We start from the raw sequence: 18,958 nt of genomic DNA, 5'->3' as shown, positions 1-18,958 counted from the left end.
GGAATGGAAACCAACTCTTTTAACATAGAAGTACAGGTACATGTTCTTTTACTTTATTTTCCTCAGAGGGTTAGAAAATAAATAGATGTATAATAAAATGAATTAAAGCAACATCAACAGGGTTCCCAACATGTTTCTTAAAAGAAAAATGAAATATTGTTGTGTGCAGAGCTGCATTTATAGATTTTTCTTTTTTTTTTTTTTTTTTGTTATGGTCATTTATTTTGAGAGTGAGAGGGGTTATTTGTATGGTTATGGCTTCTTACCAGGATTATGGTTCCCCATAAGATGGTACTGCTCCATCATACAGGGCTCTGAATTATTTCAATAGGTTTGATATAACTTTGAATTTCACAGGAAGAGGCAGGGGAAGTGGGAATAGAAAACTTCAGCTGACCTTTTTTTCCCCTTTCAGCCCTCAGCTCCTGCTCACACATGTTTATAGCCACTTCCAAGGATGATAACTTCTTTGAAAGGGTTGCAATTTGAGCATTTTTATACACCCCAGGTGTATTGCATCTATATAACTCTTATTACCATATAACTCTTTCTAACTATAAAACTCCTTTAGGGAACATAATGTTGTTTGCATTAACTCAGGAGCTCAGAGCCAGGCAGGAGGAGCTGGGGCACCTCGTGCAGGGCACTGCACATGTCCACATCCTTTACTCCAGGTTGAAACAGGCCCAGGAGCCCTTTTTACTCCTCATAATGGCCAAATAGATTATAAAAACATTTCTCTGCAGGAGTGGCTCTGGAGATAAGAAACGTTCATCAGGATCCAACGGGGGTGAATTTAATTTCAGCCAGCGCCATCTCTAACTTTGCTATTGTGCACCTGGTGCCTTCTCACGCTCAGCTTTGAGGGGAATAAAACAACAAAATTCCTGGCAATGGAAAAACCAATAGCAGGAGGCAAGAGACTGAAATCTCCTTGTGCAGATGAATATTTATAGCTGCCACATGAATATCTCTTCTCTTGGATTACACCAGAAGATGTGGTAGCAGCACTGGAGGAAATTGCTTTATGAATTTAATACTCATCTATTTCCTGTAGTGATTTCATTCATCTAGGTTTGGTGGCATTTTATGTGGGTGGTAAGCTCTGCTCTATCACTATTCTTATTACAACTAACCATCATCATCATTGTTATTGTAATTAATTGCTAATTTCCTCCTAAAATATCTTCTGTGGAAACAACTGAGGAAAGATACAATAACAATAGAAATATAGAGGCTTTTAGGAACTGTTTAAGTGGTCAAACTGTCTAAGATCTCATGCTAAAGACTTCCTACAGCTAAAATATATCTCTGACATCCTTAATGGCTTTCTGCTCAGCACCAAAGGGATGAGATTACACTCAAATTAGGAATTTGTGTCCTTCTTCAAAAGGGCACACAGCAAGAGAGCCTGTCTCAAGTGCCTTGAAAGCCTCTCAAAGCTGCATTAGTAGGAAAGAGAGGACTTGGCTGTGATGAAACAGAAGCTGATTTTGTGGGCACTGGATACAGATTTTGGTGGGTCTATCCCATTACCAGACTGCTAAAGGTGAAGCAAAACACAGAACCCTCCACCTGGGGTACAAAAGGTGAAGAGACACAAAGGCACAATTTAATGATCCAGACTGGTGCCTTGGGCTATCTGGGATGCACTGGGACATGAGAGAACCTCCTGCAGTGGGCACAAACCACACAGGACCTGTGGAACTCCACGCCCTTCTGTCTAATTTGGGCATTTGGGACATCTCAGGCAGCACCTGGTCGCTCCTTTAAAGTCTCTGTACCCTCCAGGGAGTTTTCTCTGATCAATATCTCCTCAATCCATGCCACAGCCAGACCCATCTCTCTCCCAGTTGGACAAAGTCAGTATCTGTAATCCCCCTGCTCAGCACAAGCAAAAAACACAGCACAGAACATTAACCAGGGCCAAGCCATCTCCCTGTTGTTTTTACCACTAGATAAATAAAATAAGTTATATCAACTTGAAATAATCTCTTTTAAAACATTATGCTGAGAGATGTCTTCAGAGAGATCTGGAGTCCACAGGCAGTGTCAAAATTTAGTAAAATGAATGAGTTCTTCAAATGTTCTCCTCTTCATTAAAAAAGGCAATTAAGCCCCCTTTCCAGCTAAAGACACCATGGAACTTGGGTTGTGTTTAACCTGATCCATCCCATGACACAGCAGGAAACTGCAGGGGAGCACAGGGGAGCAAACTCCTGGAACAGGTGGTCTCACTGCCAAGAAAAGAAAAACTCTTGAAAGAATGAGACACAGAGTCCCAAGGAAGTGATTTTGAGTTTAATACATGAAGCAGCAGCAGGAATGGGCTCTGATTATTGTCAGAGCCAGCAGGTCAGGCTGGGCAACCTAAATCAGGTATCAGAGAGAAGTCATGGACAGAGTCTGGGCCCCCCAAAAGGCTGCACTGAGCTCACCATGACACTGCCAGGTGTCCTTATGTTTTCAGACACAAGGAAAGCGCTGGTCACCACTTCAGCTCTTGGGAGAGTTGTCCCTGCCTAGGACAGGTCCCCCTGTGCCTGTGTCTTTCCTTTTCCTTCAGGCAGTGACCTGTCCCATCTTTGCTCGGCTCCCAGTTTCATCCATGACCTTCCTCCGCTGTTTTTCCTCCCACCCCTGTCACTGTAAGACACGAGAAAACACAACGCGTGCCGCTGCTCTTGTGAAGGTAAAAAAGGCAAGTTTATTTCTGACTCCAGCATTTATAGTTTTCCAAAGGTGACAGTGGATTGGAAGGTGAAAGTGCCACCTCTCCAATGACACTGGACGAACTACCAGTCCATCAAATTTCTCCTCCTCTATGAAGGAATGCAAAACAATAAGTTATTTACAGAAACTGTGTGAGAAAGTTTGTTACAAGAATGTAAACTCAGAAGGCTTTAGAAAATCTTAAAAAAAATCAAAGTGACACACCTCAGTCACCATGTGCTCTGAGACAGGAGCACATTTCACACGTGCTTGTGGGGAGACTGATTTGCCATGACTTTACTCCAGGAACACACAGACACACTGCAGGATTTACATCCCCATTTCTCCAGGCACCACACAGATGGGTTTGAAGCCCTTTTCCTGAGCTGAATAGATGAAGAAAAAAAAAAAAAAAAAAAAAAAAAAACCTAGGATATTTATTGTAGTTACTCAGCAGCAGAGTAAGGGAAAAAAATGCCAGTCCCAGGCTTGGTGTTCAGCCCAGACCCTTTTACCATTCCTGTCTTTTAATACATTTAACTTTCGCTGGCATTTTGTTGAAACAAACTTCATGGTCCATAACACCAACAGCACTAAAATATGACAATTAATCACAGTCAGCCACCAAGCTCCCACTGAGTTCAAGCATTTAAGTCACAATTAGCAGACACAGTTTCAGGATCTCAGTTTAGTCAAAACACCGAAAGGCTGAACCAAATTTGATCTATGACATTGGCAGAGATGCAAGCAGCCCATTATTGTAGAGCTATATCCATCATAATTTATCTGGTCTCTATCAAGCTCTGCTGTGTTCACCAGGCCATGAAGGCAAGGACTATAAGTAATCCTTGAATCTGCAGAGATGATGGTTAAAGCCTAGTTTGCCCAGCAAATTTTACTGTCCTGTTTCTCACACTCACAGCCAGTAAAGTTCCTGAGAATAAGCACTTTAGGACCAAAAAGATCGATTTTTGCAGTAACAGGCTCCAGTAGTGCCAGACCAGCTGTACATTCAGCTCCCAAAGATGCTGCCAAAGCAACAGCAAGCAGCTCCAGGGCAAGGAGGGGCTCATCCACAGCTTTCTTACAGAGGAGACATTGCTCTGTATTTACACTGTTCTTCACTAGCAGAGCAAACAGCCACTAAACACCAAAAAAAAAAAAAAAAAAAAAAAAAAAAAAGGAGGAAAAAACCCCTTTAACTGTCAGGGAGAACTCTTTCTTCTCTTACCTCAGTCCTTGCAAGGCCAGTGTAGCATTTCGGAGAGGGACTGCTAGGGGACAGAGAGGGAATTTGGGAGATGCCACTGGGTGGTGGAGTTACTGCTGAGGGTTCAGAATCAAATCAGATCAGTCCAGAACTCCTTCCAAATCAGATGCAAGAACAGCTGAAAGACTGGCACAGGTGAAGCAGACAGGGCTAACACTGCCCATTCGGATGCATATCCTCCTTGAGCTTCCAGCCTGAATGATACAACTGGAATTATAGAAGTTACATGAAGTTGACATGGCTAGCAAAAAAAAGAGAGCTGTGAACTGACTAGTCTTATGAAGTACAACTCATGAAAATAAATATTTCCCCTCTCCCTCAAAAACAAACAAACAAACAAAAAAAACCCCACTAAACCACTAAACTCAAAGAAACAAACAAAAAAGCTTAATGGTGATTGGAAAGGCAAATTAAAAAAAAAAAATTAAAAGACTGGTTCATTGTCTGTTAGCCACTGATGAATAGCAGGGCAGAAGAAGAGGAAAAATTAACCCCAAAACATCAGTGAGAATGCGCCCAGAGAGACTGAGGTGTTGCTTACAAATGAGCTGCACTTAGAGGCTCATAACTGCACTGCAGAAAGCAGATCCTGTGGGGAGAATTTATCCACTTCATCTCCCCATGCTCCTGGGCTGAGCCTTGTCACTCCTCTGTCCATGAGGTGTGAGCACGACCATGGACAAGAGGCAAAGCCAGGCCTGCTGGGTGTCTCTTCCTCCCAGCATCCTGTGATCCAGCTTAATGGATCCTTTGCTTCTTTTCTGCCAAGGTCGGGATTAAATCTCAAGAACAATATTTCTTGCTCAGACTCAGATGTTTATTAGCTCTTATCTATGGCACCACGTGATTCTGTGATGTTTGTCCATCTGAGACTTTACACAGGCCAGACCCTGTTGCCTGTCAGCCAACCAGCCTGTTTCATCACTCCTGAACAGCCTTTATAGGCAACTCAAAAACTCCTGGCACTGGACAGTCATTGGTCTGGTCTCTAGACCCTGAACCAGTCAAATGCCTGCGTTTTAGGAGAGTTGTTACTGGTTGAAACCTCTGTCAGTCAGCCCAGAGGCTGGTTTATGGAACTGGGCTGGATTTCTTATTTTTAACTGGATGAATGCTAACCACAGGTCAGCTTGTACTGCAGCATCTCAAAGAGAGCAGCACAGCCTTGGTTGCTGTGAAAAATGCATATTTTATGATTGGCTTTTCGCAAATATTACAATGAATATTATATGTGTAATGTTAGCTATGCTGTATTAATTCTCTTAAGTAGTGTGTTAAATATAATTTCAGGTTATAACATAATGTTAAAATAGAAACTCTGCAATGTAAGATATTTTTTTACTAGCTCAAGAAAAGGGATAAGATAATCAAGAAACTCTTTGCACAGAGATAACAGCGACAGGACACATAAAGAGTTACAGCCTCTTTATCAGAAAAGACAAACATTCTTCCACCTTCTCTCCATCTTTATGGAACCACCAGGATTAAGAGAAAGGACGTGACAAAAATCAGAAAAATTCTTAATTTGCAAGGAATTTATCCATCATGTATGAGATATATGAATATGCAACAAGCTATGGTTTTTAAGGGTTATTCCTTTGTTCCCAAGGCATGTTTTTGGCAGCTCAGTGCCCAAAAATATCCGAACGTCCGAAATTCTTTGCTTTTTACTGTCTCATAGTGTCCTAATCCTCGCTGTCCAAATTTTTATTACTCTAAATTTATTACTATTTTTAATAACAATTTTATTACTAATAAACTCTTAAGATTTTTTTAAAAACAAGTGATTGGTGTTTTTCACAGTTACCCCGTGGGGCTGCCCAGCCAGCCACCCCCACCTGAAGAGAAAACAGACCATGAGTCCAAGCCCTCCACATGGCAGCAGAGCTCCAGACGTTCTCAGCTCTGGGCCTGCCCTGCCCTGTGCCACGCTGAGCTGGAAGGGGTCTGCAGCCTGAGCCCAGACTGCTCCCAATCCACCAGCACCCTCCTCCTCTGGCTCTGCCCTGCCCTGCTGGGCACCAGCCATCTGGACTCTGACACCTTCCTGACACTGATGTGGATGTCTGCGAGCTCTCAGAGCAACGGGTGCCTTGCCCAAGCCTCCACCAGTCCCCAGAATGACCTGATTTCCCCACTTGCCTGGGTTTCAAAGTCTTGTAAAACAGGTTGCACAGAGCCTGTTTCTGGCTTGTGCTCATCTCCACAGTGGGCTCTTTTAACCAATCGTGCTTAAGATGATTTACAGGTTTCCAAGAGCCAAAGTCAAATCACATCACTGGGTTATTTTTGGATTATTATTCATGAAGCTCGATTCAAAGCTCAATTCAAAGGGCATCTGTGCACTGTTGGGGAAGAGCTGGGACCCCCACTGTAATAAATGAGTCATTTCTCAGTGGAGAAGGAAAAACTTACCATGTCAGCAGGAAGAATGCACATGGCAGAGCCTTGAGAGAAAAATAAAACAGGGTCAAGGGAATGGAAATACCAGGAAATCTTAGGGGAAACAGAGAGGGCAAAATATATGTCATAGTCCAGGACATCCCTCTGGCTGCCCTGGCTGTCTCGAGACCCTGGCAGGGGGCTCGGAGACCTTGGCAAGAAGTCAAACACACCTGTGGCTTTGATTTTAGCCCATGGGAAAAACTGCCAACTTTGTATGAGGAATTACAAGCCACAAGGGTTTGAGTAGTGTGATAAGTGAATTAACACAGGGTGAAAAAATAGAATTTTGGAGTTTTTAGATTGGGATTCAGGGGGTCAAGATGGAGGGATTTGGGTGTGTCCTAGCCTTCTCCTTCTTCTTGACCTCCATGTCTTGCTGTGATGGTGACACTTTTCTATTGGTTGAAGGTAGAGACTCACTGTCTAACATAGATGACAGGTATTGGCACAATATTGTAAACATAGCACATGTAGGTTTTAGTATAAAATGTAAACACCACCCTAGAGGGCAGACAGAATGCCATGGCCTCCTTGCTAGCCAGAGCTCAGCAGGTCAGAGAAAGAATGTAATAGATAAGGAAAAATAAGCAACCTTGAGAAGCCAATCCTACACACTTCAGTCTCCTTCTTTGGCTGCACGGGCTGGGAGAACAAGGACTTTTACAATCTTGGGGTCATTCCAGCACCGCAGACCCCAAGAAATACACAAGTGGAAAGAGTGTCAGATGGAGCTGTGTAAGGAATTACTCTCATGAAGATTTTCAAGAGCTTCAGAATGAGAGAAAATAATTCTGTTTGTAAAACTCCTTTGCACCTCCCTTCCCACCCAGCTTACTTCTCAGACTGGGTGTACAGTGCAGAAGAGGCACTGCAAGGATTCCCAAAGGGAATCAGCCCTAGAGACATTGATCCATGAATAAACTTACCAAGTCAGGGCATTATTTTCCAGAAGGTGCTTGGCTGAGAGCAGACTGGATGGCAGGTGAAAGCCAGTTCACCAGGCTACTGCCATTGTTCTCCAAGGAGGGAGCAAGCGTCCAGGCAGGAGCATCCACAGTACAAGGGAAAGCAGGCAGGAACATTTTCATACTCTTACTGCACTGTCCATAACAAATTTTTGGTCCTTAAGGACAACATTTTCTCTTGCATTGGGCAATATCAGCCTTTCCTGAACTATTTGGAACTTCTGCCTGATGTTTTGCTAGAAAAATACAAAGTGGCCTTAACTTTGTGTGAGCTGAAGCAGAGCTGGGCTACATCAGTGCCTCTGCAGGGGGATTCAGGGGAATTTCTGTTCTACAGGGGCTGCCAAATCAGAGCCAGCCCTAACAGCTCCAAGGATGAAGGCTGGTAACCTGCACAGCTGGCACCCACACTGCTGCTCACAGAAGGAAAGATTTCTTCCCAGGACAGACCAAAGCTTCCTAACTCAGATGCCAAAGGTTCATCTGCCTCTCAGGCAGGGCTCAGCTGCAGGTGGTTTAGTTTCATTAAAATAACAAAGTGTTAAAACCACCACTGGCTCCAAGCCTGTTAAAAGCTATTCTTGGGCTCACCTGTGTCACCTTTGCAGCTGCCTCCTTCCCCTTCACCTGCCCCCAACCCCTGATGTCACCCCTCCTGATGTCCCCTTCCCATGTGATGAGTACACTTTTGGTAAAAGTGTCAGTTCTTCTAATTCATTATGCCTTTCTCAAGAAAATCTCCTGCTGAATTTTTCCAGGTGCTTCTGTATTTGTTCTGAGGGGTTTGCTTTCATCACTTTAAAATGTGTTTCATTAGGAGGCTCCTTGCTCTAGTGTGGCTAGAAAAGCCTGAATGATAGACTCACTTCTTACAGCATCATTTGTATTCATTTCTTTCACCAGAGGTATTTTCTGTGGGGCTGATTCTTTTAATTTTCCTTCCCTCAGCTCTTCTTATTGATGAGGTTTTTCACAGAGCTGCCAAAAGTGCCAACAGAGGCTTTTCCCCTGCATGGTGGCTGATGCTGCAAAGTCCATCACTCCACATGGGAAGCAGGAATGTTTCTATCTGGAGCAGGGAGCCCCATGGATCAGCACCTGGCTCCACAAATAAAGCAGTTTTGAATTTAACACCTCAGCTCTTTGGCCATGATCGTGGTTGTAATCCTTCACAATTACCTCCAAGTGGCACTTGCTCCCGTTCAAATGAATCATCTCCTGCAGGGACTGCCAGGAACATGTGGAGGGAAGGGAAGAAAAGGAGGGATCAAAGAAAGATATAACTAAAAGGAAAGAGAATGCAACAGAACTTCTACTTTGTTTCCCTCCTTTCCCTTAGTTTTCCACTCAGAATTATAATTATGACTTAAAAAGTGCAGGTTGTTTACAGAAAATGCTGAAATTGTTGCACCAGCAAAGCTGGTGAGGGATGCCAGGAAATGGAGCATGGGATTGCTACTCATGGATTTGCTGATCCTTGTGGGTCCCTTCCAGTTCAGGATATTCCAGGAGTGAAGGAGCCTTCAATGCTGTGAAGCTGTGGTTCACGCTACCTTCAACATCAAACTGATTTGTCTTCTTGTCTCATCTTAAATCTTAATGGCAAACTGGTCTGAAGCCTTTAAATATCTCATATCTTCCTGAGGTCTGTATATAAATGAAAAGGAAGCCAAGATGATCATTGGATGTATTTTTCCACCCTCAGCATGTTTAGGAAGCAAAACTGATAGTGAAGCAGAAGCACAACTCTCATATTAACCATGATGGGCAAGAGCAGGAGGATTTCCTTTCCTTTCCTTTCGACAACCTGAGGATGAGTCACCCCACCTCTAGACCAGGCAATGAGTATTGAAGAAACCAAGCCCAACCAGAATAAATAATGCAAGTGTCCATGTAGACAAAGAGCTTAAAATACCCAAACTCTGCTGGGGGTGCTGCAGAATCAGGCTGCAAACAGGAAACTGAAGTGTGGGGATACAAACAAAGAGCAGCTTCATGTTCAAACAGCAAATTTCTGAAAAAAGCTGCTGCTACCCACCTGTGTTTGCTGCAGTGACCTCATTGCTGGCCCTGCTTTGAGCAGAAGACTGAGCCAGAGGTCCCTTCCCCACTTGCTTTATCCTGTGATCCCCCAGCCACTCCCCTCCTGCCACCTCGGTTGTGTACTTAGCTGGAGTTTCCCTGAGGTGAAGTGTTCAAAGGCTTTGGTCAAAGCCCTTGCAGAGCAGTAATCCATGGTACAAATCACTTTTTAATATTTTGCAGGCACACACCATACCAGGCACACATTAGGAGCGAGCCTTGGGATGATCTAACCAGGTCTGCAGGATAAAAATGACTTAACAGGTGTTGAAAGCCAGAAAAACCATCGTGGTCATTGAGTGTGACCTCCTGAACACACAGACAAAAGCATTTTAGCCAGTGTTCTGCACCAAACACTTCTTTGCCATGACCACTTTGCCCATAAGTGCAGAAGCATTTGCAAACACCTCCAGAGCTGCGACACCTGAGGGTCTTAATCCCTTAAGAGGATGCCAGTGTAGGAAAGAGGCACTGTAACCCTTTTGCTGAAACAGGTGCTTATTTATTGACCACAAAAGGAAAGAGGAGCCCCCAGCAACAATTTAGGACCTCAGAGAAAAGCCTCTTCTTGTCCAGCCATCCTTGTTCTCCCCACAGGGCTCACAGCCTGTGATTAAAGCTGGGTCTGAAATTCACATCAGGCTGAAAATGGGTGCAAGACTGACCCAGGCTCAAATAATATTTTATATATCATGTCTTAAATCCCTTGGTGGTGAAGAGTGACACAACACACCCTGTAAGTCACAGGCTCTGGAGAAACTTGAAAACGCTTCTAACATTTTGCCAGATCAATTAATAGCTGAACACTTGGACCCATATCACAAAGGACAGACTGATCTGCCAGCACAGACCTCCTCAACAGCCCCAGAGCACAGAAACACAGATGCTGGTCAGTTTGGACAGACAGGCAGCCTGACAGACACACAAAGAAGGAAGTCAGTTAATGAACACAGAATTTTTCATGTCAAAATTCACACACACACACCCCTTTTATTTTTGAGTAACATTAAAAATGGGATTCAGCACAAGAGACACATCTTGGCACCCAAAAGCAGGAACTAGCTGGTTCTCTAAGTCTCAGTGGAGATCACAGGGGCAAGTTGGCAAGCAGCTGATGCCTGTTTGGATGTCTCAGGCTGCCCTCCCTGACCTCCATCTGCTCTCCTTTAGCCCATGAATCTTCCACAGGTGCTGTATCATATTCACAAGCCCCACATGGAAGATTTGCCTATTTGGCATATCCATGTGGAAAGCTGAATCCCACTTCTACGATTTGTCAAAAAAATGAATTTAGTTGCCTGAACCTGGAGCTGAACAAAAGTATTCTCTTCCCCTTCTGTGCCAACTGTTCACACCATCAGATGTCTCTTCCCCTTCTGCTCCATCTCACTGTCTCCTAAAACACCCTCTAAGGAATCATTTGCTAGTTTGTAAAGTTTCTAAAGAGCTTTTAGGGTCTTAAGGGGGAAAAAAATCAATTATTTGATAAGTCATTTATAACAAGAATATCAATATCCTTATTCCTGATGAGCAGGATTTAAACTCTCTGTGGAAACAGTGGTTTAATTACAGGTGTGCTTCTTTCATATTTTGCATGAGGGGGCCTTGCCAGGCCATAGGAAAGAGAGCAGGAATGGTTTGATGCAGACAGCAGATGCAGCAGAGGTCATTGGTGGCTCAAATAGGTCATCAAATTTGGTGGCCTCCTGCCATTGCAGGACACTCTGCTACCTGGGGAAATGGGCATTTATTAGCTGATCTTTAGTGCTGCATCTGTGGAGAACAAAATATTCAAATCCTAAGGAATTCACTTGTCCAGTCAGAAAAAACACACACAAAGCACACAAGTGAATGGGATAGAAATATTTCCAAATGGAATGCCAGCAAGCTGCTACTCTCACCCTCTTTTAATCACCTGGTTCATTTACTGACATCTTCCCTGGGAAGAGTCCAGGCTGTGCAGTCCTTGAAAAATCTCCACAAACCTGAATTCTTGGGACACTCAGAGCTGGATATTTGTCCAGCCACATGGGAACAGGGTGTTTTATCATAGAATCATGGAATGGTTTGGGTTAAGACATTAAAGATCACCTAATTCCAACCCTCCTGCCATGGTCAGGGACACCTCCTACTAGACCAGGTGACTTCAAGTCTCATCCAGCCTTTGGATAAGACTTGAAGATCCAGCTGTTCTTTAAGGTCCCTTCCAATCCCAACCATTCTCTGGTTCTGTGAACCACCTGGAAACCATCTCTTGCCACCTTGTAACCCCCAAACCTGAGGCACCTCACTCACATAAATTGCAGGGGTGTGGTCAGGAACAAAACTCTTCCATTTCTTCCTTGTTCAGAACCTCCCTGGAAGCTTTGGCAACGTTGCTTTACAGCTTCAAAGGTGGGAACGTGCTGCAAGGTAGGAAGTGTCCTCAAAATTCCAGCTCTCGAATCTTCTAAAGAATTGTCTCCTTGCTTATGCCTTTGCAAAATATCTTGATTTGAAATGACAGGTGTCTGCTAAGGAAGGCAGGAGCCTCCCTTGAAATGGAAAATGTAAACTCCTTCCTCTGAATTATTATAATTTTGAAATTAAAGGGCTCTCAGGCAAAGATGTGGGAGTAGGAATAACAGTTCTTTACTAGGAAAATTTAAAAATACAAATGCAATAGTACAAAAAAAACCCAAACACTGCCAGAGTCAGAGCAGGCCCTGGCAGCCTGTGGGTCAGGGTGGTGGCAGCAGTGCCATTCCATGGTGGCTCAGCCCTCCTGCAGTGCCAGCTGTGCTTCTGCTGCAGCAGGGATCCTGGACAAGGCTGGAGTTTTCCTCTGAAGCTCCAGGGCTGCTGGAGATGGGCCTGGGCTCCCTCTGGGAATGCAGTGGAGAAGAAAGCTGCTTCTCTGGGAATGCAGTGGGGAAGAAAGCTGCTCCTCTGGGAATGCAGTGGAGAAGAAAGCTGCTCCTCTGGGAATGCAGTGGAGAAGAAAGCTGCTCCTCTGGGAATGCAGTGGGCAAAGGCTGCTGCGGTGTTCCCCAGGTCAGATTGTATCCAGGTAGGAATGCTTGGCTCCTCCCCCTGGGCAGAGCCTCTCCCAGTGGGATGATGGAATTTTATCAGCCATGCAGGGACACTCACTGGCCATGAACAGGAGATAATTAATAATTAATGGCCCATGAACAGAAGAGATCTCCTGGAGGGAGGATTGGTTGTGGAAGAGATAAAGAAAAAGCTGCCCAATGAACAGAAGAGAACTGCCCCACCTCTAACAGATGGCAGTAGAACACACACCCTCAGCTACATTTTGTAACCTAAGACAAAAGGAAACTCTTCAAAAGGCCTTTATGGCTGTTCTGTCTCCAGAGGATGCAGTTCCCCTCATTTCCATTTCTGAGCTCTCAGGTCAGGTTTTCAGGCTTTTCTGCAAAGCCTTGGGGTACAAGCTCCCAGAGTGTCCCTCCAAATGGTGGCACAGCCACTGCAATGGGCTGGCAGCCTCACAGGGACAGTTCTGGCTTCCAGCCCCTGGAGCTGGGCACTGAAGGAGCAGAATTAAGTGACAAGGCACACAACAAGAACTTGAGAGTTGGCAGCAGGGCTTTTGGTCTAAACTTTAAGATGAGTTCCTCTAACCCAAACCATTTTCAGGCTTCTGCATGCCTGGCATCCAGGAGATCCTTATAATCAAGGGGAATGAAACAAACCCCGTCTCATTACAACTATCCTCTGAAAAAAAGAAACATAGTTTGAAGCTGTAAATCCCAGCACTCAGACTTTAGCAACATAAAAACAATCCAGCAGAAGATGTTCTCCCCATCCTGCAAACATTATTCACACATTAAATCAGAACTGACAACGCAATCTTTTCAGCTGAGCTGTTCTCATCCTTCTATTTTATCATGATGAAATAATTCCCCTTTTTAACAACTTCCAAATGTTCCTAAGGATGCGTTATTGAAGTGACAATGCAGACTCCAAGAGGATGTGTTCGGGGTTTTTTCAAAGCAGTAGACAGGATGTTAATGAATTGGGGAAGTATTAAAAATTTGTTTTGCAAAAAGAAATGTTTTTAACTCTATAAACTGCTGCAACAACTATTGATTGTATTTCCACCACAACAAGGCAGGCAGGGGCTGATTTATGACAGCAACCCACCCTAACTATCTAACCAGATTTAATATAGTTGCCATCCCATGACACAATGATGTATACTTTGGTGGCAATCTAGAAAATAATTTGCAAGGAGTAACAGCTCGTTCTTCAGGCATCAGCCATAAAGCTGTCACGGGAGGGTCCCCAGCCCTGTCTGTGGGACAGTGATGTAGTGAGGATGATTGCAAAGCCTCATGGGCTGGGGGGAGAAGGGAGGATCTCAAATTTATGGATAGGAGCGTTTTCAAGAGACTGTGTTGTTACTGGGTTTATTTAACCATAAACCAAAGGTAACAACGGCTCTATAAGAATATGCAGTGTTTGCCAAAACCTCACTTTTCACTGTCTGACAAAAAATTCAAATGGGCCCTTACTGTGTAAGCTCACCGTGTGGTGTTTGGTCTGGAAAGAGCTGGAAGCAGCTTTCCATCTGGGAAACCAGAGACAAGGTTAAGGAGAGAAGAGGAGGGTGGAGCTCCTCCACGAAGAGCACCCATGTCCACGGGCTGCTGGGACACAAAACATTGTGCAGGAGATGCCCTGAGATACCTCCATAGCTTTGCAGGTTCAGCCACCACCCTCACTCTTGGCCTGGCAGGGCTGGGAAGAAGCTCCAAATAGATTGGAAATCAGGAAAAATTTCTTCACAGAAAAGGGTGGTGAGGTATTAGAACAGGCTGCCCAGGGCAGTGGTGGAATCAGCATCCCTGGAAGTGTTCAAAAACCATGTAGATGTGATGCTCAGGGACATGGCTTACTGGGGACCCAGCAGTGCTGGTTAACAGTTGGAGTTGATGATCTTGGAGGCCTTTTCCAACCTTAATGATTCTGTGATTCCCACTGGAGGGGAAGCCTATTTTCTACCCAATCCTCATTAAGTGCTTCACACAAGATAATTTCTACCATTTGTCATAAGCAGAGCTAATAAATATCTTCACAAGCAAATTCTTTTCTGTTTCAATGCAGATAAAATGGTTGAGCAGTAAATACAGACAAGCCCCTTCCCCTCCACAATTCCCCTGCTGCCTGCTCTCTTCTGCCTCTGTCGCTCTCCAGCACTCCCATTTTTGGGGTTTGAGGTATTTTCTTTCATTTTTGCCATTGCTATATCACCCCCATTTAGGGTGCACTGGCTTCCCCACCAAATCTCAAAATCTGATCCACAGGATCACTGATACCCCCAGAGGTGCTCCAAGCAAACTTCAAGGTGGAAAGCAAAGGGGACAGGAGGACTGCAGGTGCTTCAGGCTGAGTGACTAGCACCACAGTGGGTTTTCCTAGAAAAAGAATCCGTGTTTTAAGCCTCTAAGGATGCCTTATTTGCCAGCAGCAAATAGAAAAAAATGAACAAACAACAATAACCCCTAAAGTTAACCACTGAAGACAGCCCCTGCTGGAAACAAGCTGAGCATATTTTCTTTAGTTGACTAATTCTTGTTTATTCTTTGAAGGCTGACGCTATAAAACTGACAATCCAATTACAATTTCCAGGCTGAAGGAATGGCTTCTAATTATATTGTTTTCCACCGTTGCATGAAAGAGAGGATTAATGCTGTATGATTTCATTCCCTGTACAAAATCAGATCTTGGCATTCTCAAGTGTTTTATAAAGGATACATTAAATAAATTATTAACTGTGTTTTTGCAACAGAAATGGGCTGTACCATAAATAGGACAAATTGAAAAATACGGATCTGCTGCTGTGTTTCAATGCATCAGGAATGAGGATGACACGGCCCATACTGAGTAAAATGGCACCAACTTAAAATTGGAAGGAAAGCTCAGATGACTGTTTGAGGTGTGGGAGTGGCAGCTTGACTTCCAGCACGACTTTGGGTAAGTCACTTGGCCAAGGGGAGGGAGACTGCAGCTCCAGGCAGAGCCAGCCAAGCTGTCCTGCAGGCACAGCTGTCTCCATGCAGGAGAGGGTGTCCAAGTTTCTGCTCTGACCAGGAGAGGTCAGTGATCAAACATGCCTGAAACGTGACCATTTCAGAGGTTCTCTTGTCTTTGCCTTGTTTCTTATGTGTTCTCCAAGCACTGGATTGAGGCAAGCACATTTCTCTCTCTCTCTCAGGATTTTTCATAGAGGTACACAGAGGGAAAGAAAGATAAAACCATTTCTATTTCTGCTCCTTGTTTTTCCTATGTGGAATGTGTTTGGAGAATTGTTTACCTGGGGTGATTGCTTGATTGGATTCTGGTGAGGATTGTTTGGGCCTGATGGCAAATCAAATCCACCTGTGTCTGGACTAGAGCGAGAGGGTCACAAGTTGTGAGTTAGATATGGTAGTTAGAACAAGTAGGTTTGTAATTTTAATATCTTCCTTTATATAGCATATTGATGTATTATAGCACAATTATAATAAAGAAATCAGCCTTCTGAACTGGATTTGGACATCATCATTTCTTCCCACTGGGTTCACCTGCATTTTAAAATACTGGATTCTACCACATGTCTGAACTTTGGGATGTGGATATGGATCTTGCCCCAAATTCCATGTTTCAGAACAGGGCTGAGCCACATTCTAGGCTGGCATCTGTGAGCTTGGGTTGGATTTACATCCAAGTCATCTATACTCTGGGGAAGAAAAAAATGTAGTGCCTGTCTTGAGCAAACATAACAGTTGCCTACAGAAAGATAAATAAAATACACTCAGTTAAATGACTGAAATGACTGGAGGCTCAATCTCCTGCCTATTGTATTCTCCTCCTCGTAGCTAGGGCTCTGGTCAGTAATAAAACTTGCAGTCTGAAAGCAGAACAAGGGAGGAGAGGGTGACCTTGAGCAAGGCACCGTGCCTCAGGGTACAAATCCTTCAGAGACACTTGTACACGCACACATCTGGCTCCACACGCACAGCAGCTGTTCCCAGACAGCTCCTGGCCCACAAGAGCCCTGGCAGCCTCTTCCATGCAAGGGCTGGCACTTCAGACCTCAAATCGTGGACTCACAGAATGGTTTGGGTTGGAAGGGACCTCAGAAGGTCATCCAGTTCCAACCCCCCTGCCACGGGCAGGGACACTTCCCACAAGACTGGGTTGGTTCCAACTAAACCAAACTGGTCTCGTGCCCAGCTGGCACTGAGAGGAGCAGGGCTGGTCCCAGCCCTGAGGGCACAGCTGATCCATTGCCCTGGAGGTTACAGAGCCTGGTGGACACAGCAGCACGGAGGATGCTTCTCTTCTAAGGAGCAAACAACTGAGAGAAAAAAAAGTAAAGGCAGAGTTGCTAAGCCCTTGAAGAAACAGTCTGAGCCATCTCTTGCCTGCTTCAAAATGAAGACAGGTGTTTCTCTAAGGTAAGTCCCATTTGACTGCCAAACCCACACAGTTCAGACAACATACTGCAAGAAAAACAAGAAGACATTTCAACATCACAAGAGTAGTGAGAGAGTAGTGAGAACACCATGAGGAAACCAGGCAGGTTCTTTAACACCTCTCTCCAACTCATATAAAAGGATACTATCATAAATCAATGTAACACGGAGAAAGAATAAAGTAGCAGTGGTTTGCTTCCATCTTTTATTTCTCCAGCACACTCTGAGCCCGAGTTCAGAGCAGGAACCAAACCCATGTTTTGGAGTCAAAACCTGCCACCTAGAGAGCAAAACAGCAAATGGAAAGGAGCAGGCTTGGAGGCTGGTGGGTTTTTTTAAAGCAACGACCTCGTAATGTTTCAGATGTGCTGGGAACTATAAATTTGCTGTGCTGTCTTTTACAGCAACAAAACAGGTTTTGAGACCCTCAATTATGTATCTGCACAGCACAGACATCGTTACAGGACACTGCTCCTACTCCCAGCACCAACACTGCTCTGCATGGTTACTCATTACAGCTCAGAAACACAGGTTTACTCCCAGTCCTAGAAATTTATGTGGCTTTGTAAACAGAGAGGCATCTCTTGCCTTTTCTTTTGATATCATGTAAGTGCTGCAGAAATAAAGTCAGATTTAATTAGAGTTTTTGGATGTTCTGAGTGGCAGAGAATTGTCTGGGTCTGAGTCCTATGAGTGAGGTATGGATGGTCAGCAGGTCCAGCAAGTATCGGGGGGGGACCTGGAACTACCAACCCCTGCCACAAAAAAACAAAACAAACAAACAAACAAAAAAAAACAAACAAACAAAACCAAAAACCACACACACACACAAAAAAAACCACACACAAAAAAAAAACCCCACAATCCAAAGCAAACCAACAAAAACAAACAACAAAAACCCCATGCAAAACAAACAAAGAAATAAAACACAACCCTGGTGCAACTCTGAGTAATCTCCCTGAGATTTTTAACTTGAGCAAAACTCTCAGATTTCGACTTCTATGAAAATATCCTGTTTGTACCTCAAGTTCAAGCAGAACAAGCTGACAAATTCCTTTAGAAAATTGAAATAGTTTCAGCATTTCTGAGTGAAGAAATTTTCCAGAATTGCTAGCATTGATTTCAGGTCAATTCAACACTAAACCAAACTCACAGAGATAAAAGGAGAGGGGACATCCTGAAGTAACCTCTCCCTAACAATGGTACCTAACAGGTTTTCATTGCTGTATCATAGAATCACCTCCATCACACACTCAGTCACAGGGCTCCAGGGTTCATCATACAGCCCAGGCAGGAAAGGAGGAAGTGGCAGATAATTTCAGGATTGTACATTATTTAGCCTACATTGTGAAATACCTTACCCCCACCACTCACCTCAATCAGCCTCTGTGAGGGTCCTCAGAGCCTTGGGCTGCACAGAGCAAAGGCTGGATGCAAATCAAACAGCAATTCCCAAATATGCTCTTGCCTGTAGCCTTAATTAACTAACTGCACCACCCTGTGCTGGGGTATAATCTCTGATAAATACAACTTTAACCCCTTATTCAGTAACTCAGGAAAAACAACTATTTAACAATATGGCCAGTAGCACAAACCTAATTTAATTACTACTGGAGTGCTGCAAGTTGATGTCCAAGAGACTTTTGGTGGTTTTTTGGGTGTTAACATTTCTGTGGAAAGCATCAAATCTGGACTCTTCCCTCTTCACCAGCTATTTCTAGTCATCCCAAAGCTAGAGGCTGTCTCAGCACTCCCAGCCCTGTACAGATGCTCCAAGAGGAACAGCCCACTGTGTACAACACCCAGAACCTTCTGCCACCCCCCAAAATCACCTGCAGGCTCCTGCCCAGGGTATCAGACAGACCTTCCTAGGAAAAGCTGTCATCTAATCCTGACCAGCAACACGCAGTGGGAGAGGGAAGGCAAAGGTGATGGTAAACTGAGCAAATAGTTGTGTTGCAGCACAAGATTTAATTCCACACTTCCAGCAAAATTAAGACTTTGGACATCGCAAGTTG

The sequence above is a fragment of the Vidua chalybeata genome, chromosome 4 (assembly GCF_026979565.1).
Source record: "Vidua chalybeata isolate OUT-0048 chromosome 4, bVidCha1 merged haplotype, whole genome shotgun sequence".
NCBI lineage: Eukaryota > Metazoa > Chordata > Aves > Passeriformes > Viduidae > Vidua > Vidua chalybeata.
The sequence above is the reverse complement of the archived record's forward strand: the minus strand, read 5'-3'. Positions refer to the sequence as shown.